This window comes from Cryptotermes secundus, unplaced genomic scaffold (genome assembly GCF_002891405.2).
Source record: "Cryptotermes secundus unplaced genomic scaffold, Csec_1.0 scaffold186, whole genome shotgun sequence".
NCBI lineage: Eukaryota > Metazoa > Arthropoda > Insecta > Blattodea > Kalotermitidae > Cryptotermes > Cryptotermes secundus.
In genome coordinates this window covers 977,686-996,556 of record NW_019727393.1, presented here as the reverse complement: position 1 = coordinate 996,556, position 18,871 = coordinate 977,686, and the positions used below count along the sequence as shown (strand labels likewise).

Below are 18,871 nucleotides of genomic sequence, written 5' to 3'. Positions count from 1 at the left end.
ACAGCTCAGCAAGCTTCCATCTCTATATAGGTTATACATGTACAGTGGCCAATGTCGAGACGCTTATGGATTACATACCCGAAATTATGTGGCATGAAAAATCGTGATCTATTTACGACCGTCGGAACATTCTCCGCTGAAGAGTCGGGACATAGAGAAAATGACGCAAGAGTGCCATCTACAGTAGCATGCTGCGTAATACAGCTTCAGTATTTAGTCATTCGCTGTACCGTGTATAGTGACAGCACACAGCGCTTGCGGAGCGCTTATGCTTCCATCTTCTTATGAAGGTACACCTTTCCTTACTACTACCCTCACTCAGCAACATCTGGCTCTTAAACAGACAGATACTGAAAACACACGTAGCCCACGACGAAGAATGGTCTTTTACGAAATAAAATTTAGTTCTAAAGGCATGGTACATATTCAGAATTACTGTGCTTCTGGACTTCGTCCATCTTCCGTTGTTCTAAAACACAGACAAGGAAACATTTCGAAAACTGGATCTGTTTTCGTCCCCAGGTGAGGGGGAGACACCTGCTCTTTTGGGTCCCTTAGCAAGAGCTAGCCTCAATCCAGTAGGCAATCGATTCTATTCATACTCTGTGTGTCTCGCCCGTGAGTTGAGCGAGTAGTTTCAAATCTGCCTTATTAGTGTTATTCATTTCTTGGTCTACTCGTTTTTTTCTGTTGCTATAATTTAGATGTTACTCTTATTTCTAACAGTATACTTGTTTATTCTCTAAAGTTCTTCCATTCTTGGCTCTGTAAACTGCATTATTCACCGACCATCTCTCCTATTGGGCACGCTACTGTCTCATGACGACTGAGGGTGCAAGACAGGTTAGGAAGCTGTGGTCAAACGGACGGAAACATTTACAGACCTGGGAGACAAATATTATGTGGCTGTAAAGCGATACATTTTTCAAACCTAAATTGGGCTAGCTGTTTATTTCTTTGGAACGTACTGTATGCATTTCGCAGAAAAACTGAAGTTATATGTACATGTCCGAAAATGTGTATTAGACAATTCTGCAGGTTAAATGCTTCACAGTAACACAGAAGAATCTCTAGGGGTTGGATGCGTCAAATTTGCACAGAAATCAACTTTCGGGACGTGCGAGTCTAGTATTTATGTTGATTACTAAACTTCATGTTTTGCAACAAGCTAGATGTCGAGACCAATTTCATTTCAAGGAAGAAAATACGTACAAATTAGTCAATAATTTAACGGGCTTAGAAAGCGATACGATTACAGTACCTGCAAAAATTTTGCTTTCCCAAAGATTCATTTTTATGGAATACGTAATATCAAAATATGAAGCTCTGTCCTTGGAAATTTTAAGAGCAATGCAGACACAGAAAGTAGGTCTGACTTACTTGCTTTACTGACTAAGGTGCTTCTGCTTACATTTATTTTTCCAGGTCAACAGAAGAATATGAACATGCAAAGGACCATGATGGACTCTCCTCATGTACTTAGACGTTCATAACACTACTAATGCCGCATTCCGTGACGTAAGGAAATTTGTATAACTTCAGCTTTACTAAATACTTAAGAACAAAGCAAAAATTCTCTGCATGACACAGATCTACCAACTAAACAAAGTAACAGAAACGATATAATATGGATCAAGTTCCTTTCCTGATGGGTGGGCGTCTTAACTCTTTCGGTTCTGCTCTTGCAAGAACAATCGGTACTCGTCAAGTAATGCATTAACAGAGAGAGCTGCGATAATTTTTCACAAGATAAGGCCAAACTTATACAGAATTCCCTCTCGCACAAAGAGGAATGTCAACTATCGGACTAATTTACTCCGTCTCACAGCTGATTAAAAATTGTTTAGTTTTTATGAAACCTAAAGGTTAATTTACGTAATCACGAACCCTGCCTATAATTCTGCCCTTGAAGTCAGTCTACAACCTTGCACACTGTGTTTTAAGAACTTTTGAATTAATCTGTGTCACAGACGCACGATATCGCAAGTAATCTAGTTTCTTGTGGTTCAAGACAAAATTTTCTATGAATTTATCGTATACTCCACGCTTGTTACATATTGTGCTCAAACTAACCCATCCACCTTGATTTAATCACAGGAATATTAAACGAAGTTATGAAGGTCTTCGTTGTGTAGTTTTCTCCATCCTTAACCCACTCTCTTTGTTTAAGCGTTAAATATTCTTCCCAGCACTTCGCTCTCGAAGATTTTTGGTGTTGGAATACCTTGCTCCTTTACAGCTAAGGTTTGGTACGAATGCCTGTTTTGCATGGTGTCACAACACATTGCGTGTGTATTTTATGAACCTGCGTGAAGCAGGAAGACTAAGTGGTTTTGCTCGTTCAGTCACTAAAACGCCACAATTAGAGGTGCAACCCCGCAGCAGGGGAGAGCATGAGGGTGGGTTCATAATATTGTCGACATCGGGCTTTTTCAAAGCAAGAAACAAAAATTTCATTACGCCTAACTTATGCTTTCCCATCCAACAGGTGAAGTACACTGCAGAGCAATTCCCACACATTTCACTCACATTTAGGTGAATATAAAGAGTGGACTGAACGACTTTTAGCATTATTTTAGCGTTTCGCAGGAAGACAGTTCCTTCATTGGATTTCGGATATATAATTGAGCACGCCGTAGCGTAGTTGGTTAAATTAGGCTAAAAAAGTTTCCCGCCCAAATAGGTTCCAATGCCTCCGATAGATGGGGAAGTATTAGGTACCACTGCCAGAGGAGGGACGACCTCGCTGACAGAAAGGGACTAACTATTAGATACCACTGCCAAGTAGAGGGTAGAAACCTCGCTGGCAGAAAGGGACTGATAGCGAGCACCAGTATCGGTAGGGGATGGAGACGGTAGAAATTAAAAGGGGGATGTACAATAGACTTATCAGTCGCGGTGCATGGGGAAACCCACCCCCTCAATACTGAATCACTGAGCGTAGTTGGTTGAGGCACTATGCTACAAACTGGAAGATCGCGGGTTCAAGTCCCGTTGAGGTCACTGGATTTTTTTTAAATTGACCTAATCCTTCCAGCCACAGTAAGGCGCTGGGGTTGACTCAGCCTCTAACAGAAATGAGTACCAGGAATTGATTAATTTCCTGGGGAGTAAAGCGCGGCCGGCGCGTAAGGCTGACAACCTCACCGCCATCTTTGAACCGATTGTCTAGATAGTGTGGGACCCTCAACGTCTCACAACCCTCTGGACCTTCACGGTCTGGTACAGGGATAGCTTTACTTACTTTACTTTTACAGTAGTCTATTTCACCTGCAGGAATTAAAAATAGCCAAACAGGTTTTGGTGACATATAAGACAACATTTTTTTAAATAAATTCTGATGTGCTGATTCCAGATTTGAAGAAATTTCTCTGTAGAAACGGAGGTTTACGGAGCTGCGGCCGGGATACAGAAACGTGTATGCCACTCAAATTTACCAGAAGTTCCAGACAAACATGTTGTCCCCATTTTCGGTACTTCATGCTGGTTTCACGTTTTGTTTAACCTTCAAACCGTCAAGAGGCAGCGGCATTTTCCTCCCAGAAGAAAGAACTCTTCACAGATCTTTGTGACCCGTCAAAATTTGGTGTGTTGACTACTGAGATAGTACATCTTGTTTTCTTAACTTGTCTTACTGTTCTTATAAATTTTGTCAACCCTAATGTGGAGTAAAAATTCACTTTTTAGTAAATGTTTATTCTGATGTGAATGTCATTATTTCAAATTGCACAGTAACTGACATGTACGTTCACATGTGTTACATACAAGAATACAGGTGATAACAACCAAGCAGCATGTGTTACAATTCTCTACTCTCACTTGTGTGTACAACATACCCAGTTCAGTCAAAATATCTCGTGAAGAAATGTCACCAGTCGTTGTGTTGTGAACTTAAATGGTTTTGAAGAAGTTGGTGCGCAACGTCAATGAATACCTTCCCATCTTGATACTTTGTATCAACTTGAGAGAAGATACTTTTCTGTTCACCTTCTCTGTGTCCACATCGACCCTGCGACCTCCAAACATAATTTCACTTCTAACTTCTTATTCCAAGTAAAAGCGCCAAGGACCTAACAGTGATCTGCACGTAAAGGTCAGTCGCATGTGTTGTGCCCAGGATTTTGAAACTTGATTTTGATGTATTAAATTATAATATTAAGGTTTGGCAGATATGAATTTATGGGTGAGTTAGAATGATGAAACGAACTACGGAAATCGAGCTGGCTCATGTATCCTGTTATTCATGATTATTCATTTCCGTTAGTCAGCCACTTCCCATCATGTGGGACATAGCATGAGGCAGTCAGGAAAGACCAAATATAGGCAAGTTTTAAGAACCATAGGGAATGTAGCCAATGGGAATCGCCGATTCCCAATGCGTCCATGAGGACGGAAGCACGCCCACGGATCCAGATGGTATAAGACCCTGGGACCAGGGGCGGAGACCGGTTTTTTTAGAACGCTTAGACTGGACGATTGTTGCCAGACGCCAGAGTACGCGTTTCGAGCCCGTGGGGCCCGACGTCGCGAAGTCACGAGGGGCATCTCTGACCCAGGAACAGAGAGAGAGATGGGAGCATAGTATCGCCCAAGGAAGGGGCACGTGAGTACTTGCCAATGGTTGGTCACCTGAAAGAACTGACAGGCCACCCGGTAGAGGTGACAGGTCACGCTTGAAGTTACTATTTTGTAATAAGTTAGGCTAAGTTAGGGAATATCAGTTGGAAGGAGAGAGAGAATTAAGGAGAAGGCCAGCAGGGACAGGGTAAGCTACATGTTGTAGGTGAATTGAGACAAGTAGGACGGAGGCTATCACCACTCCGGAGCGCTCGATGTATTTCAGAATATAGGACTTTCATTTGAACTATGTAATCACTAGACTAAGGTCGCTTTAGATATTGTTACCTTTGTTTGTGCACAGGAAGACGAGGAAGGGGATAGGACACGCTACAAGAATTGGAGCCACAAGGCATCCATTTTCATTTGCTTTTGTTGTAATCAACACATTTATAATACATACTCATTTTTGCTTTAGTGATGTAATGTTGTGAAACTGCATGTATGTGACCCCTGCACTACCTTTTCCCTTGTGAGTCCCGGGGTTGGAGAGAGCTACCTACCGGTGCCCCGAGGGGGAGAATCGGCCACGACCCCCTGCGGCACAACACATGGTCCCTGTGTGAAGGCACACAAGTGCCGAAACATGGCAAAAGTGTTGCGCTAACAAGGAACACAATAGATATTACTTATAACCATAAGTCACGCCAAATATAATTAGAATTATCAAGCCAAGAAATATGTGATGAGCTGGGAATATAGCATACTTTAGAAAGATGAACGCATACAGGGTTTTGGTTGGAAATCCAGGACGGGATAGAACATCAGGACTACCTAGAAACAGATTGAAAGTTAATATTAAAATGGAAATTAGATAAATATGATAGGAGGATATGGGCTGGATTTATCTGGGTCAAGATAAAGACAAGTGGCGGGCTTTTGTCAATACAGTAATGAACTTTTTCTTTTCTTTTTTCATTGGCACTACAGCCCCAGTGAGCCTAGGCCTACCTCCATGAACTTCACCGTTCACTTCGGTTTTCCTAGATCTTACACATTCGGTAGGACTCCTTGGGCGGGTGATCAGCTCGTCGCAAGGCCTCTACCTGTACACAAACACAGAAAAAACGCACACACACAAACTAAACATCCATGCCCTAAGTGGGATTCGAACCCATGATCCTGGTTTCCAAGCGAGCGAAGACAGTGCATGCCTTAGACCGCTCGGCTACTGTAACCGGCAATGAACTTTTTGGTTCATTGATATCCTGGGTTGTCCTCGTGTAGCTGGGCTCCTGCTGACTTCTCAAGACGCATTGGGATCCATGGAGTTACCTAGTCAATTCCTTCTAAAGAGAAAAGTTGTTGCAAACAGAAAATTGTACGGTAGCATTTGACTGTCACTTCTTTCTTTCTCCCTCTTTGTCTCCTTGTACAAACACTGGTAGCTTGTCATGATCCAGTTCTCAAGAAAGGGATTAAAAAGGAAACGATTCTGACAGATCATTTTCCGTTTCCCTTCGTATCCATTATAATTTTCTTCCTTATTCGATCTCCCCAGGGTGACACGTTTTATAATGGATTCTTACCGATGTTTCAGCTGCGACAATTCTCCTTCCCGCGTCTATGGAAATGTCTCGGCACTTCAAAACGGAGGTTACTCTCTATATCTCTCGAAATTCTGTTGTAGTGATTCAGTGAGCGAAGCGTCACCTTACCTTGAACAGCTGTCCTCTCTCTCTCTTTCTCTTCGCATCATTATCTCGTAATATCTCTGGCTCGACTTCCATCGATTCAAGCTTCTCACTATGGTCTCTATAACGAGGCCCACGGGAAACGACGGCGCGCCGACGCGCCGCACCGCTACTAACACAGGATGGATGCGCGGCGTCTCGGAAAGAATGGCTGGATTGACTACAAAGAGGGGATGGATACAAAACCACATATACACGACAGGCTTTTATCTTTATGTGTTTAGGTATCCCTCTTTCCTTTCTTTGTCTCTCCTTATTCCAAAAATGTGTACTTAAAAAATTGATGAATTGCCGGAAACCTACAGCTAAAACTTTTTATAGAAAAGATAAGGGTGTTTGGCCCTACCCCTTGCAACTTGCGACTGGATGTCATTTCTTTTCTTCATTCATGTTCCTCGAGAAGCAGCAGAATTTCTGTAAATAATCAAAATGTAGTTTCCACAGGGACAGAGTATATATTTTCTTTCTTTTCTTGGCATCTGCCAGTCGAAAAGAAATATAAAAGTCTTTAAGTTGCAACTTTTTTATTAACCCTGAGAGTAAAACCAATCGCTTTAATGCTGCATCTTAGAATATCATTGTCATGTCTTGACAATCGATTTTCACGGCGTGTATCATTCTCGTTTCTGCAGATGAGATTAGAAAGCAGCTGCCATTTCTGCTCTAAATATCTTTGTATTCGTATTGTAAGCAAAAATATGGTCTGCTGTGATATCTTAACTATATTGAAGTATCCTTATCTATCAACAGAAATTGTAAAATTGTATAGATTTACGATACCATAAAAGGTACTCCTCTTGTAAATTAAACTAAACACAAAATCAACTAAAATTATAATTTCGTTGACTTTAGTGTAAAGTAAGACTGAGTAACTTCTTAATAGGTCTACTGGAGTGTGAGTCCCATAGTCCAATAATGGGGATCATACAGAGCTATTTCCACCAAATTCTCGATCACATTTCGGTCTTACATCGTGCCACTTTGAAAAAAGGATGCCCAACCAAAATTCTGCATGTATATATTTTGTGTTCTACCCAAATCGCACATCACTATAAACAAACTAGATACTGCATCCAACCGATCTTGATCCTATAGTTTTCTCCATGCCGTAACCATGGCGCCTTCAATTGTTGTTTGTGGGAGGACTACGGACATTGTTTCGATAGTAAGCAGAGTAAGGATGGGCCCTGGTGCATTAACAACTAGGCCTATTAATATTGCCACGTCTTAAGTAACTAAAGACGGGGTTTGGATTGATAATCGGATTTACACTAGTCTCCTGAGCTTGTTACAACTTCCACTAGTAGTTGCCTGGTTACAGTCGTCTAACAAAAGCAATCCATCCCTCTCTTACGGTTCAAGAAATGCAACTCCATAACCGCCGTCTCAAGACCATCAAGAGACAGTCAGAATTATTTTACGACTGGCGGTTTACCGCCAATTAGTTCGTCTTGGCGCCAAGTCTCTTCATGCTCTGTCCCGTTGGTCCTTGATAAACAGTCTCGGCACGGACCGCATATAAATCACCTCTTCTAATTACTCTTCTGATCTTGCGTGTGGGTCTTTTGCTACGCTCAAGTGGCACTTCCTGCGTCACTGTCGAGGAAAGAGCGTGTTTCCAGAGTCGTACTCTAGCAACGACTGTATTGGCATAGCCGTTCTCTAGCAACGGCTATCTCTGCTAGCTTCATAATTCTGGCTATCAGCGGACATGCAACAATGCATTAGATACAGCTCGTACTATTACTATTTTTCTCATCCAATTTCATCAGCATGATGCTGTCAGCTGTATAAAAGTTTAACTATACGTATACCCTTGGTGGTCATGCCCAAGGCGGCTTCAGTCACATGACAGGAGCGCTTTGTTATAAGGTGTGATTTTTGTACACCCATGCATTTTTGTTGGAAACCCAAATGCAGACTTTACACGAAACTGCCAATGTCTTATTGAATAGTACTATTTTGTCGCAGGCTGTACCTGGATACGCTCCCTGATGCATACCAGTCCATGCAGTGCTACAATAGTGACTACATAGTTATGAAGTCAGCAGAGGGACTAGTCTACGGGCTAAATGACCGACGAGTGAAGTTCCATTCCCGATAAGAGCAATAGACTTTTCTGTTCTCTATAGAACCATAATGGCTCTAGAGCCCATGCTGCCTCCTACCTTACGTGTCCCGGAACCCTTTTCTTGAAGTAAAGCGAACAGGGCGTGAAGCTAAGTACTACACTCATCTAGTGTCGATATTAATAATGCAGAAGTCGAACCTCTGTTCTCCTGTAAGTCTTCGGGAAGTGCTGCTTACTTAAGCACAGTGAGAACTTATTATCAAAAGTATGGACATGCAGGATTTGAGGGTCTCGCAGCGGTGTCTGTGAAGAGTATCTTCTGAGATATGACGCCGTGCAGTCCGTTGAAAGTTAACCGACGTTTCGGACGAAAATAATGCCTCCATCTTCAGGGTCGAAGATTAAGCCGAGCAAGATACCAGCGTGAAGGCAAGAGAGAACATATTTATTTCGATTTTGAGAACTACCCATACATAACGATGGAATAATAACTTATACTTTTCATGTAACAGAATTTTTTGCTGGGTTAAATAAATCAAGAATCTTACAAAATTTTGGGCAGGAAATCTCAGAGGAACAAAGGATTTCAAATTGAATTCAGAAACGAAGTTGGCGAGGATGTGAAGCAGGTTTAGTAGGCAAGTTTTGGGAACACAGCAATGAGATCTGAGCCTCCTAAGGACAGGAAATTTATAGATCGCCTAGATAAGTGACGAGTGGATACTCTGCGCCATGATAACTTGCTTGGATCGCTGATGAATTAGTTACTTGGTTAAACGAAGCAGAAACATTTCAGTGGAGCGTTCCTCATTATGCACGGGACATTAGAAACAATAATTACTTCAGGGAAATATTTTCTATAAAAATGATTTTGAATTAAAGTAATAAGAGAAAATACAGAAAAATAATTAGAATTTAAATGATCAAAGAAGAACGAGAACACTGAAATTATATTAAAACTGAAAAATGATAGGGTGGCAGGAAGGAAAGAGATGTTAAACGGAAGAATTAAAACTAAGTGTGTTCTTTTGGAACAGAGTCGTAAATGAGATGTTAATAAATACACAAGTGAAAGGAACATTCGCTGTATAGTGAAGAGAGATTATAACAAATTAAGAAATCTACACCTTCTCTGTAAACTGAAAAAGTGAACAAAGAGTGACAAAAGAGGAGCTTAAAACATGAATACTGAAAGAATATTGGAAAGAGAGGAGTGTTAAATATTGCAGTAGACTACATAAAAATATAAAGTAAACATTTTATTGGAAAAGAATTCCACGAAAGTACAAGTTAACTTCGCCAAAAATAAATAATATCACAAGATATTAATTCATATTTTTTTGTATTCGCTTAGTGGGGGGTGGAGTGCAACTGGGTCAACTCGGCACGGCGGCCACTGATTGGCCTATTGTAGCCTGCCCCGGGTGATTATGATGATGGAGAATTTTGTGGAATGAAGAGTGGCAGGGGAAACCGAAGTATATGGAGAAAACCCGCCCCCGCGCCACTTCGTCCAGCACAAATCCCACTTCACCGGACCCGGGATCGAAACCGGGCCGCCGCCGTGGGAAGCCAGCGACTAACCGCTTGAGCTATGGCGCGGCCTTTCTTCATGTTTACATTTACGTGTTGCCAGTTGGGGTTGGAAATGGACCATTGTTTTCATAAAGACAGGAGACGACACTGTAGAGATTGGACATATTTACGTATAACATAAGGCCACTCAGAGCTTCCAAAACAAAAGGTGAAATATTGACGGCATGTTTCAAATATAGAGACCGTATTTGATGCGGTTTATTACCAGGTTTCGAAGGATTACTGTGTAGATTAGATTATTCATAAAATAATATCATATTTCCCTTTGTTTTACCTTTGCGTTATTTTGATCACTTTATTGATTAAGCTGTAAAGCGCCAAAAGGCACGATGAATGTGAAAGATGAATCTGAGTGGATATGAGAGGAACCGGCTGTGATCCAGTTTTTCAAAATATAATCCAAGATATTTTCGTCAGCAATCGGATAACACCACTGAAATTTGCAGTCATGATAGCCCGTATTTGGAGTGAAATCCTATACTGTAATTTCCAGAGCATGAAGCAGGATATGACAGTCACGGTATTTGTGAATGCGGTCACACAATATTTCTTATTCATGAATATGTTCAATGTACATTGTTTTGTTCATGAACGCTGCCTCTGCAAATCATTCTTGCCCGAATACTGTCACTGCAGATTACCTTGATATTGAATGGTGCTTTACAGTTTACAGTAAACACTCGTTAATCCGGATTAAATTTGTGGAGAGATCATCCGTATTAAGCGATAATCCGGATTAAATAAGCAACAGATAACCTTGAAAGTCAAATAAAATTTAGAAAGCAAATAAATGGAAAATTTAATAATACAGGTACCACGGATGAAAATAAATACAAATTTATCATTGCACAGCTTTTATTTAAAAACTATAAAAAGACAAGACGACGAAATCCAGGGCCTCCTTCATCCAGCTCAAGCCAATCTTGAGTATTTTCTTGCGTGGTTCCAGTCTCTCCAGCTGCCCTCAACACAGTCTGGAAGTCCACTTGCTCTAATCCCTCTTACTTCTAAATCCCATATGTATTTAAAAGTATGCACTCTACTGTGAACAGCGTTTTCCATTTTTCATATTTCGATCCGGAATAAGTGTAACCAGATCAGAGAGGGTTTACTATATGTTATTCATAAATACTATCACTGTGAACTATTCGGTCCATCATTGCTGTGTTTAATATTGTTTCGTTAGCGAATACCGGGACTGAAAACGCTTTCGTTAATTCTAATGGGTTCTGGTGGTGTTGGGTGTGTTACGTTTGGGTATTTTTTATTGCTAGTGGGGTAGGACTAAGTCCATTGTAAGGCCGAACCATAGCTCAAGCGGTTGGTCGCTGGCTTCCCACCTCGGCGGCCCGGGTTCGATCCCGGGTCTGGTCAAGTGGGATTTGTGGTGGACAAAGTGGCGCTGGGGCAGGTTTTCTCCGAGTACTTCGGTTTCCCCCTGCCAATCTCCATTCCACCAAATGCTCCACAATAATCCTCACATATCTGGGATTGGTACAATAGGCCAGAAGTGGCCGCAGCAGAAGGGACTTAGTCCCACCGCACTAGCAATATAAAAAAAATAATTTGATTGTCTCGAAACAGTAGTCAGATGTCCCCTTCCTGTGGTTATGCGAAATATTACAGCCGGTTATTGTGTTAATGTGCCCGAACATAAAAAGATCCGCGCCTGAACTCGATCCTGGGCCAGCTGAATTCAGTCCGCGCTTATTCTCAGTTCCTCAAGGTCCGATTCAACAATATCCTCCCAGTGACTTTGAATGTAACACCGTGCAGTCTAGTAGAAAGTTATCAACGTTTCGGTTGACTCGGTCTTGAGGGAGGCGACAGATTCATCAAATATATTTAGACCTCTACCAGATTAAACGGCGTCATATCCAAGGAGAAGTAATCTTCATATTTACCGCTATAAGAACCTCAAATCCTACGCCTAAAGCTTTCAGAAAAATTTTTATTTTAAGGTTCTCGTATTTAGCTGTCTATGCTACATGCACTTCTCATCTCACCCTCCATCTGTTAAACCATGAAAATTATGGTGCTAGTTGAGTGACGATAAGCATAGCATTAAAGTTACAAAAGAAATATACACGCTTAGTACATAGTTCTGGCATAAGTGATATGGTAACGGGTTTTTGTTTGATTCATTCGCGCAAGAGCTCACGTCCGAATGTGATTGACGACTTTTCTCGCTACCACAGAACGCTCACTGCCTCTTCAACTGTTTTCATGATCTACGACGCAATTATCAGCAGAAATCTGCTTGTCGGACCGGATTGCTTCTATCACCTTAACTTTCTATTAGAAATCTATTTCCTTCTCGAGCACGGAGGATCATCTCTACCATTCGTAAGACTGTGGTTTGTTGGTGGGGGGGGGGTGCATGCTGAGATGTGGGGATGTGCACAGGAAAACCCAGCGCCTAGGTTTGCTTACTTGTGGCTTGGAGAGAGACAAACAGACTCCAGCCCTAAAGGGATTTACGACAGATTTCCTTGTAGAAGGGGATGAGATTTTATTTGTTGGTCGATATCAAACGCACACACATGCACAATGTCAGAATGGGAGCACAAGGGGAGAAAGGGAAACACAGTTTGTGCTCTGAAAAGTATGTCATATACCTCAAAGTGGTGGAATTGGGAAGGGACTGTGAGGCGTTCTATATCCGTTCGCTTCGAACATACAGAAAACTTCGCTCACGTGAACATCCACAAAAAAAAAATCACTTCTATTCCAAGAACGAGAGGAACTCTACTTTTTTACAGTTAAAAGACACTAAGCCTAAGTTCCTCCAAACCCCACTTGTTTTCCTCACGTAAAGAGACACTACCACAAAGACTGTTCAACCTTGATACGTTTACGAGAGAGCGATGACTCAGAGAATGGACTGCATTTCGGATTTACTGCTTCCGGCCCCCCTGAGTTCTTCAGGAAAATTTTGTGTCAGAGACAGTGTCCTGCTTGTGGGTTCAGCGGTTTCATTGCTACTTTAACTCCTCGTTCAACGACAAGGTAATATGGCCGAGTGTTGGAAATTGGGAAGGGAACTTCACAACTTGATTTTCCTTAACTGCAGCGATAGCTGCCGGTATTAGCTAATATGCAGCTTGCCACGTGTATTCACGGGGTTTCATTCTCAGAATTATAATAATTTATTTTCCAAAATAATAATTGACTGACTTATTTTTTAAATGGAGGTACGGTTTGATTTGCTGGAGGTAAGAACCGGTCACTTAAGCTGCGAGTATGTGCATTTTTCCTTTGCATCTTCACGAACGATACTATTTCCGTCCACAATGCAACCCATTTATTTCTTCCTTCTATTTCCAATTTCACAAAATGTTTCGGCCGTACGTGGCCATCATCAGGTGTTCCTTTGTCAAAAACTTTTCATTGTGTGGTATATCCCACTTTTTCTATCACATATGAATGCGATATGTCCTAATTTATAATAATGGACTCTGTTAAATCAATAAAATGTAGTTTGTTAGTTAAAATTTCTCAGTATTTTGCGTGCGGCTGTCGTTCCCTGCAATGAAGTCCATTATTTTAAATTAGGACATTCCGCACTCCTACGTGACAGAAGAAGAGGGATATCCACACAATTAAAGAGTTCTTGACAAAAGAACACCTGATGATGACCTTGTACGGCCGAAATATATTGCGAAAGTGAAAAGGAGAAGGAAGATATTAATGGGTTCCATTGTGGGCGGAAATATTTTAGTTTGTGAAAAATATATTGATGTAGAAAAATGCTTAAATATAATATTATTTCCCTTCCATATTTGATAAAGTGTACTATTTATTTGGGCTTTGTCGTTCAATTTATATATATGAAAACCTTAGTATTCTGGAAGGTCGCGCCATAGCTCAAGCGGTTAGTCGCTGGCTTCCCACCGCGGCGGCCCGGGTTCGATCCCAGGTCTTGTCAAGTAGGATTTGTGGTGGATAAAGTGGCGCTGGGGCGGGTTTTCTCCGAGAACTTCGGTTTCCCTTGCCAATCTTCATTCCATCAATTGCTCCACAATCATTATCATCTATCATCTGGGGCTGGTACAGCCAGTAGTAGCTGCACACCAAGTGGACTCAGAATCACCCCACTAAGAATATTAAGCAAATAGTACTATCGCTTGTTTCTGCCAAAGAAACTCAAGAAAGAGAAGAGGACGTAAACATATAAGACATTCAAAATCTTCTACGATTTCAAATTTGTAAAATCATTATTCATTAATACAGACATGACTCTACCAATAATGTAGGCCTGTCTATTTTTTCGTCATAGTCATAGATGCAAGACGTGTACTGTAACAATTAGGTTTCCTGGAATTAGGTAATCTCATTTCCTCCAGACGAGATGTGATGTTTATATTTTTACGATTCGATATCTCGAATTAGGTAGTGACATTTCCAGCATTACAGATGTAACGAATCCCTACGACGTCTGTATTATTGATCATGTAGTAACATTTTCTCCTCATTTACTGCCGTGACTGGGTTTCTTGGATTAGGTACACATGTACGTATGCTCAGAACGTGACCACCACTACTTCCCCACATACTAATTTACGGAAGCAGAGCCACCATGAAACCGAGGCTGGACTTAATTAACAAGATTGAATACGTATTGATCCTGCCCTTTGCAGCCAAATAAGTTGGAGTCAGGTCTATTTCTACAGGAAAGCAGTAGCATATACATAGACGCAGTGGTGGACAGGCGGGAGATTGTTATAAATCCAGTTTGCAGAAAGACAGAAGAGCTCGGAGAGGAAGAGGTAGGATCTGGTGAAGCTGACAGAGCTGCTGATGACTGATGACTGAACATAGTTATTTATCATCAGACTATGGACTGCGCAGTATTCTGATATGACATTTGACGCTGAATTGATTTCACGAAGATATCGTTGCCATGTTAGAGTATACCGCCACCCATCACAGGTCAAATTACCGATGACAGAGGAAATGGGACAAAAGTGAATCAAGCCTATTAAGTTCAAATGCAATGTGGAATCATATATACGTAACTGAATTATCAACAATGAATACAACCGTCACCATTATTATTATCATCGCGTGGTATGTATGAAAATAGGTTTTGTAATTATATTAGCGGATTGTTGCGTATTAATAACGCATACGTACTGCTTTAATGTTACAAACTAACTTAATTTCAAGTTGTATGCGTATTTCTGGACATCAGTCAATAAAACGACGTTACAAAGCTCTTTCATATCAGTACTTAAGCAGCGATATTATACATGGAAAGAATCTGCGCTATTATACATGAGTGAACGCGTTTCATAGCACAAGCTCAAACAGCCAGCCCCAGAATGCAATGTAAACGCATAATTATTGCACTAAAAGACATATTTTACTCAATATCGTTTTCAAACAACAAAAAGTTAACAAAAGAAATTATATTATTATTTGAGACATAAAACTCTCGCTGTGAAGCTTGCGTTTTCTTGGATATGGAGCAGTACAGCTCGCAAAACATTTCAAGGAAGCTGCTACAGCCATCTTCAGGTTGCTAGTCTACCGAACTACACGGTGTCACATATCACAGACACATAATCTTAATGCTATTATTATTATTATTCTCTTCACAGACAGGGCGACATTATGCCTATACAGGTGCAACAGTGAAGCTTCGAGCACTCTTCCGTGTCTCGCAGATTTCGAAATACTTCTCTATATGTTTCAGAGGTCAGCTTCTTGCGAATATTAAACATTCAACATTTATGTATGATTTCAGGTTTTCACGGCGGTGACTATGAAGAATGCCGTCTTCTTGGATGTGGAGCCTTGTAGAACTTGTGTAAACCGACGTTATGGAACAGGTGGAAAGAAATAAATACTTTTGTTCTTTCCCATTTCTCTGCTACCCATGGGGTGTGGATTTACACAAATTATGAAACTTCTCATTACGCAGTTTCCCCCACCCATCATTCTTTTACTTTCGTCCTCATAGGTGCAATTACTTTCCTCGGCAGCATGTTTTTAAACGCACTAAGTCTGTGGTCTTTCCTTAATGTGAGAGACCAAGTTTCACGCCCATAAAATAATCCGCCCAGTTACAGTTTATATACATATTTAAGTGTCTGCGTTCTCAGAGAGCTAACGAGAAGACAAATAATTGGACATTCGGCAGGCATGTCCAACGCGTCGATCGCGGAACGATTTTTAGTCGATCTCATAGGCTTATAAGGAAATTAAACGTGAAAAGCATGTAAATTCACTTATAGTATAATATGATTATATTCAGATTTTGAAGGTAAAATACGTATTAAAGTGGTCTGTACTTTCAATATATGTTGCTTTTACAACAAACATCATGTGTCGTGTTATTTTTACCAATATTTTTGCTTAAGGCGAGGTACGACAATAGGAGGGGGTGGTAGATCACTGGCAGTTTTGACATTAAAACGTCGATCACAACCTGTTTGAAGCTGGACATGCCTGTTCTAAGGGAATATTCATTCCCTGCAATTCTTTAAAAAATGCAATATTGATTTGTTATTGTCATGCAGCCAAAAAAAAATTGCGTCATGTTCGTTAGCCATCTTTGTATTGCGAGATTGTTTTTCATTTTGGTGACGAATACTGGACATACATACATAGGGGGTTTTCTGATTTCATTTCTTCACAAATCTACTAGATAATAATAGAGCTTCTGGAACTTTCCCTGCTGTATTTGTTTTCTGCCCAATAAACAATGAACAGTATAAAACAGTATAGAAAAAAAACGATCACAGAGGCCTCGCCGTCTAAGGCATGAAGTCCTTGCACGCTCGAAATCTTGGATCGAATCCCACTCGAAGCATGGATGTTTGTCTACATTTCCTTTGTGTCTGTGTTGTGCTGTGTGTAGGTAGCAGCCTTGGGACGCACTGATCACTGGTCCAAGGAGTCCTACTGTCTGTGTAGATTAAGAAACTGAAGTGAAACGAAGCGTTCCACGGATGCCCTATGCTCCAAGTGGCAGCAACAGGAATATGAATGAGGGAATGAATTGATCAGAAACTAAGATGCCAAATTCAGAACAAATGCCTCTTGCATTTCCTGCACTGTCGCAATGGCGTATTCAGAATTCTCTTTAAAAAAAATCGATAAAATACCTCCATTTTTTTTCAGATCATTCTGTATTATAAATGCATCTAACCAAAATCTATCTGCATGGACAAGTCACATTCAAACCGATTACTTTCATGGGCATGCGCAACTCAATGACAATACTGGAAAATATATTGTTCGTAACTGAAGCACAGGGTCTTTGGAAATCCACGAATGGCTGATGTACTCTCCAATCTTGCTTCCATGTTTTCTGCTATTTCTGATCAATACAAAATATCTGATTAGAAGTTCGTCAACCCCGTCAAAATCCACACTGATAATGCGCCAATAATTTCCTCTACACAGAAAGTTAATGTTGAGAGAACTGCGTTAGATAAACATTCGCATGCCGCTGATAAAGTGATATTCCACTAAGCCATTACTGTATTTTTTCCTATTCGATACCAGGAAATACAGAAAACAAAACAGAAAGTTTGAGAATCTACAAAAGGAGACGCACTTTAAACAATTTAAGCTTATAATTCACATAAACCTTCAAGAAAATGGAACCCTTAAACCTTAAGTACTCTTGAGGATATCCGACAACGAACGGTTTGCTTCTTTCCAATCTTTCATCTCTTCATTATCTTTGCCATTTATCTTCATTAATCACTCCTTCAAGGAGCACAGCAGCTTCTGGGAGCAACTGCAGGCTACAATAACTTATCTCGTACCAAATTCATAACCCGCAATAGAGGTAAAGTGAAATTAAAACGTAAGGAGGTCTTTCGCATTGAAGGAAAAGAATAAATTAAAATGTGTGGAAATAGCTAGCAACAAAGGAAAGGGGGAAGTATCTAACAACAAAGGCGCAGAGAACTTAATGTATGTGTGAATATCCATCAAAAGAACGGGAGGAAAATAATGAAAGCACTCACAAGTATCTAGTAACAATAGGAACAAAGGAAACGAGACTGTATTTTAGGAAGAAAGGGAAAACAAAAAATTAAAATATATTGTCGCCTGTGTGAGTGACCATAGACAGGTTTCGGATTGGTAATTGGATTTGTTGGACCCTTTTACAACTGGTGACTACACTTTATAAATCACTGTCACGAATAGACTAGTGTCCACAGTCACGTCTACAATAGCTGCTGTTTAGTAGCGGTTTCCAACGGCGGACGTTCCCCTGTTTCTGGGTTCCGGAATCGTCCTTGTGCTTCTAACACCAAAAGCTCCCAAAGTATGAACAGCAGCAGTCCTCTATCTAACTCACTCACCAACACACTTCACTCCACTGTACTGAACTGAACACAACTGCACTCACTAACTTTCACTAATTCCCCTGGGTATAACTTTTGGACGCGGACCGTGTGGAAAACACCTCTCCACATTCTTGTAGTTCTATCGTTGCCGTGAGAAAATATTTGTTTACGAAGCCGTTATTCAGCAACGGTTGCTTATTCCGCCGTTCAATGTAGATTTGGCAACCGGTCTATATATTGTATTAATCATTTAAGGAGCAATGCGATATGTTGCAAGGTGTATGTCCCCCCCNATATATATATATATATATATATATATATACATACATACATTGTGCGTATTTACGCCATGCAGGAATCGTTGAGTCACAGAAATTTGTAAACACGGCAATTACGCAACAATAAGGAAAGCGATGTTTTCTCCGAGCCGAACCCAGCCGCACCGCGCTGGTTGCTACACAGCGTTGCCAGGTAACTGAACTTAAACACCTCGCGACCGAATACACTCAAGGCAACAACGGAAGTGCGGCGTTTTCTATGCGGTCGGCGCCATGACCGCTGCTATGCGATCGTTCGGTACA

General features: G+C 40.9%; 1 protein-coding gene across 1 annotated transcript in view; it reads right to left on the bottom strand.

Moving 5' to 3' along the window:
- LOC111864651 (synaptogenesis protein syg-2) overlaps window positions 1-18,871 on the bottom strand; it is a 1,101,357-nt gene that overhangs the window by 1,003,703 nt on the left and 78,783 nt on the right. The gene's annotated exons all lie outside the window — the stretch shown is intronic.